The sequence below is a fragment of the Canis lupus genome, chromosome 12, assembly GCF_003254725.2.
Source record: "Canis lupus dingo isolate Sandy chromosome 12, ASM325472v2, whole genome shotgun sequence".
NCBI lineage: Eukaryota > Metazoa > Chordata > Mammalia > Carnivora > Canidae > Canis > Canis lupus.
The window spans coordinates 68,692,762-68,702,899 of record NC_064254.1 but is presented as its reverse complement, the minus strand read 5'-3'; positions in this window follow the sequence as shown (position 1 = coordinate 68,702,899).

The window sequence follows — 10,138 nt, the reverse complement described above, 5'->3', positions numbered from 1 at the left end:
CCCTCCTCCTCGGCTCTCCTTCTCTCTGCCAAGTACTTGCAAGTATATCATCACAACAACACTCCGGAGAACATTCTTGTTGGGTAATAAGAAAGCATAATTATATGCTTCAGAGCTGCTGAGGTTTTCTCCTATTTTCAAAACAATGAATATCCTGTGGAAAGATAGCGCCGCTCATGAATAAGCCCAGATTCCTTCCCTTGAACACACACACGCACACACACACACACACACACACACACGGTGGTTTGGAGGGGAGACCAGAGGGCAGCTCTAGGAACGTCTTCATTCCTTGGACAACCCCTCCATGCTGTTCTGCGGGGCTCCCAGGAGCAAAGCCTCTCTGTAAACATGATCCAAAGTGGGCCGCCCTCAAAACTGAAGTCACATAGTCTCCCTCTCTCCTACCTATTCTCTGTCCCCCTCTCCCCTCATACCCGCAGGCTGTCCAGTGCTGAGAGAGACGGAATGGTTCCTAAGGCCACACTGTACCAAGCTCAAGACTGACTTCCACAAAGCATCACACGTTCCTTCAGGTATGCGTGTCTCTCACCCCAAGTGTGATCAAGGAAGAGGTGGGAACAGTCCCCCTGAGTTACACAATTCTTTCTGGGTGTGGAGCCCGAGTTGAAGCTCCGTGAGTGTGCAGTGACATATGGTTTCCAGAGGCAGAGGTTCTTCCCTGCAATTATCACACCAACATTCTTCAAAGTCCAGCAGAAAGTGCTGGAGAGTAGTGGTGGCTGGGCGGAGGAAAACAACGTGAGCATTTAGGAAGCGCCAATCCTTCTGTCTACTGAGTAGTGACATCTGATTCCACAGGTAAGAAAACCTACACCCAAAGACAGTCATAGAAATGCATAGCTCGGAGTCCTTGCTCGCACTGGGCTTCCCAGAGCCTAGACTATTGTGTTGCTACTTAACCGGGCTGTCATTCAGAGAAGTCTGTGTTGCTTCTAAAATATCATGCGAGTGTGATTATTTGTAACACGGCCCACTCACTTCCATTAAAACATGCTTTCAAGGAGAAAACATCATGCTGTTGCTTTTACAAGGCTTGGGTCACATTCTTTTGACCATAACTCTGTCCCGTGGAAATGAGAATGGTCCTTAGCTGTCAAAAAATGTTGTCCCACAAGAGGAGGCAAAGCATTCTGGGGCTCACACCACCTCTCGTCACTGCCCCTAACTCCACCAGAGCCTCAGGGAGAGTCTGGGGCCAACACTGAGGATCAGATTCCTTTCACTTTGGTGGTGGTTTGGGAAATATGACTTTTCTCCTGAGAAATCCGTTATTTGGCAGTAAATACTAAATGGAGGGGGCTGAGTCACGTTTCCTCATCCAGCTTTGTATTTTGCTTCCTAGGCAAGTGGGAAATTTTGGAAAATCCAATTTATATATATGTAGAGAGAGAGAGAGCCAATTTCCAGCAGATAATTCATATTCGTAATCTGCGGCCTTGAAGAAGACTGTCATTTTATTGGCACGAATGACTTACTGTGCAGTTTGCTGGGCGAGTGTTTAAAAAAAAATTAGGAAAAAACAAAAAAAAAGCCCAGCCCTTAAAAAAAATTAAAAAAAAAAAAAAGCCCAGCCGTGTGCAGAAAATGCCTCGGCAGATGGAGCACATCTCTTCCAGACCCCAGGTCCTTCACTACTTAATGTCTTTCTTTTCTCGGTGTTGGACCCATTCACCGGTGGGGAAGCGAAAGCCAAGAATTTCCCAATAGCACCGTTGAGGATTTCTGAAATGAAAAGAATTCTGGACTCTTGCAGGAAACTCTTCAACCAAGACAACTAGCCTGTGTTGCCTAAAGGTTAAGGGGGGGAGGGGTCTTTAACTAAGGCTGAGTCCTATACAAAAATGACTCTGAGTCTCCTTTTAATCTGTGCTTGCTCCGAGCCTCCAGATTCGGACGTCAGAAAAGTTGTTTGTAATTAAATTTCTCATTTGATTAGCTTCACTTTCTCAATCTGAAGACAGACTACAAGAGCAGGACCACACTTAACACATAATGAATAGTCTCATTTTGTTCCAAGACCAGAACATGAGTTTTGGGGGGAAATTTTTTGATGGGGTATTTAGAAGGGGACACAATGACATACCTGCTGGTTCTCTTTCACATTCGAGTCTTAATTTCCACCAAAACTCAGTTAACACTACACATATAGGCAACTTCTGTGTTTTGAATCATGTAGACACTTTGGGGAGACAAAAGCTGATCCTGATAAGCTAGCAGAGATCAGAGTGGATACACAGGCGAATGGATCATTGAAAATGCAAAGGTAACCAGAGTGAGGTGTCATAACTCATCAGAGTATAAGCACGTAACATTTTCATTAATCATTCATTCATTCAACATGTATTAACTTGGCACCTGTTATGTGTCAGGCACCTGCTCAAGGTGCAGGGAATCAAGCAGAGAACGCAAGAGACAAAAATTCTTGTCTTCACAGAGCAAGTCAGATAGGAAAATGTAGGTTAGGTATAGACAGATAAATGGTGTCGGGTGGAAATAAGTGATAAGGAGCAACATGAAGAAGAACACAAGTATGTCTGTGGTGGAGGAAGGGTTTGCAATGGAAATAGGTGTGGTTGGAGAAGCCTCATTGAGAAGGTGACAGTGGAGCAAAACCCTAAAAGCAGTAAAGAGAGGAAGAGGGGGGCCTGGGTGGCTCCGGTGGTTAAGCATCTGCCTTTGGCTCAGGCCATGATCTCAGGGTCCTGGAATCAAGCCCCACCTCAAGGAGCAGGGAGTCTGCTTCTCCCTCTCCACTGTTTGTGCTCTCTCATTCTCTCTCTCTCTCTCTCTCATAAATAAATAAAATCTTAGGAAAAAAAGGAGGGAGGAAGAGCACTGTGGGCAGAGATAATAGCAAGTGTATGTGTCCTATGACAGGAGCGTCCCTGACATATGTGAATTGGAGCAAAGCAAACCACAGGGAACGTATAAAAGAAGGCATCCGAGAGGTCACGACGTGGGCCAGACTATGGAGGGTCATTTAGATGACATGCTAAGGATGTCTGGCCTTTATTCTGAAATGGGGCATCACTGTAGGGTTTGTTCTGTTTTGTTTTGTTTTGTTTGTGACTCACGAGCTAGGCAACCTTGGGCAAATCATATACCCACTCTGAGCCTCAGGTGTGTCACCTGTCCAATGGGGACAGTAACAGAATAATATTACTAATTCCAAGTGTGGTTGTAAAGATGAGTTTTTATTGCGGTAAAATACATACAACATAAAATTTATCATTTTAGCCATTGTTAAGTGTACAGTTCAATGGCATTAGGTACCTTCACGTTGTCATGCAACCATCCAGCTCTAGAACTTTTTTATTGTCACAAACGGAAATGCCGTGCTCGTTAACCAACTCCCCATTCCCTCTTACTGTTCATCTCCTCAACCCCTTGCAAGTATTATTCTACTTTCTGATTTCTTTATGATTTTGACTCTCTTAGGCACCTTATGTAAGTGGACTCATATCTGTCCTTTTGTGACCAGCTTATTTCATTTAGCATAATGTTCTGAAGGTTCACCTGTGTTGTGTCAAACTTTCCTTCCTTCCTAAGACTCAATAATATTCCATTGTATGGATACACGTTTTTTTTTTTTTTTTATCCATTCTACTATCAAGGGACACTTGAGCTGCTTTCACCTGTTGGCCATTGTGAATAAAGCTGCTATGAACGGAGCTGTGCAAATTTCTCTTTGAGTCTCTTTGTTTTCAATTTTTCTGGCTGTATACCCAGAAATGGAAATTTGGGATCATATGGTAATTTTATGTTTGATTTTTTTTTTTTGAGGGATCACCATACTGTTTTCCTGCATGCACCATTTTACATTTCCACCAAAAGTGCACAAGGGTTTCAATATCTCCACATCCTCACCAACACCTGTTATTTTCGGATTTTCTGATAACAGCTATCCTAATGGGTGTGAGGTGGTATCTTGTGGTTTTGATTTGCATTTCCCTAATGATTAGTGATGTTGAACATCTTCCCATATGCTTATTGGTCATTGTGTATCTTCATTACAGAAATGTCTATTCAAGTCCTTTGCCTATTTTTTTAAGATTTTATTTATTTATTCATGAGAGGCACAGAGAGAGAGAGAGGCAGAGACACAGGCAGAGGAAGAAACAGGCTCCATGCAGGGAGCCCGATGTGGGACTTGATCCCAGGACTCCAGGATCATGCCCTGGGCCAAAGGCAGGTGCTAAACCGCTGAGCCACCCAGGGATCCCCTCCTTTGCCTATTTTTAAATTGGGTTGTTAGGTTTTTTACTGTTGAGTTATAAAGTCCTTTATATATTCTAGATATTAATACCTTATCAAATATATGATTTTAAAATATTTTCTCTCATCCTGTAAGTTGCCTTTTTTTCACTGTCTTTCTAGTGTCCTTTGAAGCCTTGAATTTTGATGCTGTCCGGTTTTTCTATTTTTTTCTTCTGCTCCCTGTGCTTTTGGTGTTATATCCAAAATACCATTGCCAAACCAATGTTGTGAAGCTTTTCCCCTATGTTGTCTTCTAAAAGTCTTATTGTTTTAGCTCTTATGTTTAGGTCTTTGATCTATTGTAAATTAATTTTTGTATATGGTGTGAGGTAAGATCACTGGAGAGTTTTGAATAGAGGAGAAGCATGATCTGACTTTCATTTTTAAAAGACCACTCTGGTGGCAGTGTAGGGACCAAACTGCTACCAACTGTGCCCCATTTAATCCTATCACATGCCAAAAGGTAGATTCCAAAACCATATTTCAGTATGAGCTTTTAACTTTTCAGTCAGTTCTTTGTTCAACAATTGTCTAAATGATTTGACACTACTTTTGCGTTAGTGTAGGCACACCTTCTCCCAACCCCTACAAACATCCTAACATATGGGAGGAATAGAAAGACGCGTACTTGCCCCTACATGAATATTATGCCTTTATCATCTCTACCTTAATGCTACGCTTTCATTATTGTTTACTTCTGCAATATTCATTCAACAACTGTTTATTGGATGCCTACTATGAGCCAGGCATTTTCCTACGTCAAAGAGATACAGCAGTGAGAAAGGAAGATCCTATCCTCAGGGAACACACATTCTTGTTATGCATTAAAAAATTGACCTAACAAATAAATGGTCCTCATATCCAACGATTACAAAAGAATAATTAAGATCAACTATTGGAAAACCAAAATTATCACCCTTTCTATTCTCAATCTATTCTCAAAGAGTCTACTGAGATATCAAAACCAATCAATACAAAAAAAAAAACCCAATCAATACAATTTGTAAATAATTCATAGAAAACTATGTTTGTTAAGCAGGGATGATTTTTTTTCCTGTGGTACAGTCAGAAAACCATATCCATGGATTCATTCGGTCCCACTTTGTTTAAGTTCAGAATCTACTATGTGCCAGCCGCTGTTCTGGGGGCTGAATGAAGAAGACTGGAATAAGCTGAGATTGGAGAGAAAAGCAGGGCCCAGGTCACGGACGGTCCTCATAGGCCAGTGAAAAGAGTTTGCCTGCTTGGAACATTGTCCCAGGTTCAGTTATTCCAGTTGTGTTCTGTAGTGTAGACAGGTGACTCTCAACCCAGCTGCACAGTATAACTACCTAGGGAATTTTTTTAAATGACAATACTTGGGTACTATCCTCAGAGATCCTAATTTAATTGATCCGGGTTGGGTCCAAGGTATCAGTATCTTTTATAAGGTCCCCAAGGGATTCTAAAATGCAGTGAGTGCCGTGGAACTTTGCGACTGCATTTATCTAGTCATGTATGTATTGAAGAAGTCCAGGTAGCTCTTTTTTCTCTGTAAATAACTTTCACTGCCTTATTTCTTTTCCCTTATAACCAAAGTAACATCTGATGCTCAGAATAATACATAGAAAAAAGAAACATCACCCCAAATCCTACTTCTCAGAGATTTCTTTTGTCAACATTTTGGTGTATTTTCTTCTTTGTGCATATATTTTTGCTTTTTGGCCCCAAAATGGTACCTAGTGTTTCTCATCATTAATTATGTATCACCAAGAAGTATCCAGTGTCAGAATTGAGAACTATTTTGACCCGCCTTACATTATCCCTCAGCCCTCCACACACAGAAATGAGATAGGTCTGTTCAGGCAAGTATGTTTGCTTGGCTCTAACTTTTCATAGAAGAAGCGCCTTGGTCTTATTCTCTACCTGACTTGTTATCCAATCACACCTCTCTCTGTCCTTCATCAACAACAAAGGGTATCCATACTCAGGGACTTGCCTTGAACTCTACTTTCATATATTTTTCAAAAGCTTGGTTGCCAGAGATAATATCTGCGGAGGATTGCCTGAAGGACATGAGTCTATTTATTCTTCTATGTATTCTAAAATTTATCCTTGCAGCATGCCAAAGTTGGAGGCTTGCATACATAAAGCACACTATTTTAGTTCCTTATAAAAATGCTTTTACTGGATTGAACTTCAGCTCTATATCACCAGCCTCTATTGAAGGGCACCATAAGAAACAGGTCTCTGGAGTTTATTATCACATCTATTATGAAAGTAGACTCATAAAAAAACAAAAAAAAACAAAAAAAAAAAAAAAAGAAAGTAGACTCATGATTATGCTTGGCATCATTTACTTATATCACCTAACATTCCTTTTATGAGAATCCACAAAAGTGCTCAGGAAAAGAACCACAACTTTTGTATGTTCTCTTAATCTCGTAGACCTCACTACTCTTAATTATTTGTCTCCATCTTTCCTTTGGCTGCTAGGGAGCTCCGTAAAATGATGGCCCTAACCAGCAATTACACCTAACTATAGATTACATTCATGCCTTTCCTTGTAACTCCGGCGTTATGATATGTCTGTCCTCATTTTCCCTGCAACTATTTTCTCCTCAACTGTTTTGACTTCTTGCGTTGGATATATTTTTGAAGTCTTTGTGGGCAAGTGGAAGGGGGGAAAGAAAACAAGAAAGGTGACAAAGGGAAGATGAAGAATATGTAAAAGGATGAAGAGACCAGAAAGAGAATGGTGGGAAGGAAAGAAGAAAGCAGGCAGAAAGGCAATAAAGGGCAGCCTAGTGACCATCGTGAGAGCTGCTCTACGGAGGAAGAGATGAGCTTGTGTCTGATTGGGTGGTGCAGCGAAGTCCTGAGGAGTTTCATGGTAATGGCAAGCTAGCTCCCACAGGGAGCCTACCCTCTTCCAGGTCTGATAGATGTATCATCCCAGTTCATCTCCATAGCAACCTTTTGCGGAAGGCACTAGCATCACACCCCTTTCTCATATTTAAAAGAGTAAAACAGGGGCGCCTGGGTGGCTCAGTTGGTTAAGCAACCAACTCTTGGTTTTTGGCTCCGGTTGTGATATCGAGCCCTACATGGGGCTCCATACTGAGAATGGATCCTGCTAGAGATTCCCTCCCCCTCTCCTTCTGCACCACTCAAAAAAGGAAAACAAAACACCAGAGGTAAAAAGAGGTGCACAGTTCACACTGAGTGGTGAAACTGGTTTTCAATCCAGATCTGTATGCTAGCCACTCTACGCAGTAGTTTTAGGTTAATACGATCCCTTAAAAATGGACCCTTAAAATCTTTTAAAGAAATCAAAACTTTGGCTGAAAGACATTTCCTTCTATGAACAATCTCTTACTTTGCCACCTTGGAGTGTGTGTGTGTGTGTGTGTGTGTGAGAGAGAGAGAGAGAGAGAGAGAGAGAGGATAACTTTCCCCTTCATCCGTCTATTTCTATCTCCCAAAGAAGTGCAATTATATTGAAAATGAGATCAGGACTGGGGAGGGAGGGGGAACAGTACAGACGTGCTGGCAGGAAGAGCAAGCAGGAAAGCCAAAAGGACAAAGGGAAAGCTGACAAGACAGAAGGAAAAGAGTGAAGGATAGGAGAGCAGACGGGAAGGAGCTCTTGCAAAGAACCCAAACCCTGACTGAAGGCCAGGGAGAAAACAAAGACCATCTTGGCGGGAAGCCTGGCATGAGTAGTGGCGAACTAGAGCTAACATAACAATGAGGTGTTCAGGGAAAGGGTGAAGCCCTTAGGAGGGAAAGAGGGGCGGCCCTTCCGACCCCTCCTAGCGCAGGGGGTGGCCGAGCCCAGCAGAGCACACAAGGGCCTGCCTTACACCTTCATCACTCCAGTCAAGCCCTAACTGGGATGTTTTTAAAAATGGGAGATCCAACCATTTGTTTCTGTTTTTAGTAAAGAGAATTTTCCTTATCTCCAGCTATGCAGTTGCTCTATAGAATCTTCATTTCTCCCAAAAGCTCTTTAAAATTCAATATTCTTTAAAAATCTCTGAATCCCTGAGGGAGCTTTACGCTAATGCACAGATGAAGATGGATCTGTGCCCTCGGGTGCTGATGGACAGCTGCGCTGTGCCAGGCGTAGCCGCTGTTCACAAACGCACCAAGTTGCTTAGTGGTTCCATTAGCAGTAGAGTGGAAACTCATTGCTTTTCCCCATCGTTTTCCTTTCCTTTCCTATTTCAAATGGATCTTTTGAAAAAATAAAAATAAAAAAAAAAAAAAAAACTATCCCCATCACTTTACTCTACGTTGGTTGTAGAGTCGAAAGATTTCCAGCCAGGAAAGTACCCAGAAGCCCAGCATTCTGATATGCTGAATGGAAATGCTGAATGAAAATAACAACCATTCTTTTTTCTCCCCTCCCATGTTTTATCTGAAAAATGTCAAGCCTACAGGAAGGTCACAGGACAGGTACAATGAATATCCAAATACCATTCACTTGGACTGACCAGTTTTTAATATTTTGCCACATTTATGCCCTGTGTGTGTGTTTGTGATGCAAGTACATATGCACATGTACACACTCCTTTTTTGGCCAAGCCTTAGAACCTTTAGGGAGTTATTTACAGACATTATAACCCTTCACTCCGATTACTTCAACATGTACCTGCTATTAACAAAGATACCCTCTTTCATGACCACAGTACAATGATCACACTCATAAAATTTCACAATTGATATGACTATTATCTAATATACATTCGACATTCAAATGTCTCCATCTGTCCAAACATTATCTTGATAGCTGAGCTGTCAAGGATCTCAACAAGGAGCAATCATGGTATTTGGTTTCATGTGTCTTTAGCCTCCTTTAGTCTAGAAGAATATCTCAGCCTTTTTTTCTGGTTTTTTCTTTGATGATATGGACATTGTTTGAAAAGTCCAGATGAGTCATTTTGCAGAATACCCTCTGCTTAGATTTCTCTTGTTGTTTATTCCTCATTAACTTCATATTATACGACAGAAATACTGTTAGGTTGAGTCATGAAATGGTCATTTTATGTATCAAAATCAGTCAAATATCAGAAATTTCATACAATTTGTACAACTTATAATTTCAACTTAATTCATAAGGAATGTTTTGTCCCTCCTCTTATGTCACATCAAGGATACATGATGCCTGTTTATCCTGTTATTGGTGGTGTTAAGTTTGATCGTGGAGGTAAGGTGGTATCACTAGATCTGTCCATGGTAGAGGTGTTTTGTTCTTTTTATAATTAATATGAAATCTGGGAGGGGGGGTAGGTCCTCTGAGACTGTTTAAGTGTTCTGATCCCCAACAGTCTTTCACCAAATCTTTTTAACATACATTTATGATTCTTGCCTGAATCCATTAAATACTATGGTGGCCATGAAGTGGTGGTGCTTTTCTGCTCTTCTGTCGTTTCCACATTTCCTAGCTAGCATTCCTCTGGAAAGCTCTTTACTCCCCTGCCATTTATAAACTTTTCGGTCAGTAAGGACTCATGGATTCTTTTTATTTGTTAGAATGTATTCCTGTGAAAAGGGAACCCTCTTACACTGTTGGTGGGAATGTGAAATGGTGCAGCCACTCTGGAAAACTGTGTGGAGGTTCCTCAGAGTTAAAAATAGATCTGCCCTACGACCCAGCGATTGCACTGCTGGGGATTTACCCCAAAGATGCAGATGCAATGAAACGCCGGGACATGGGGATCCCTGGGTAGCTCAGCGGTTTGGCGCCTGCCTTTGGCCCAGGGCGTGATCCTGGAGTCCCGGATCGAGTCCCATGTCAGGCTCTCGGCATGGAGCCTGCTTCTCCCTCCTGTGTCTCTGTCTCTCTGTCTCTCTCTGTCTCTCTCTCTCTCTC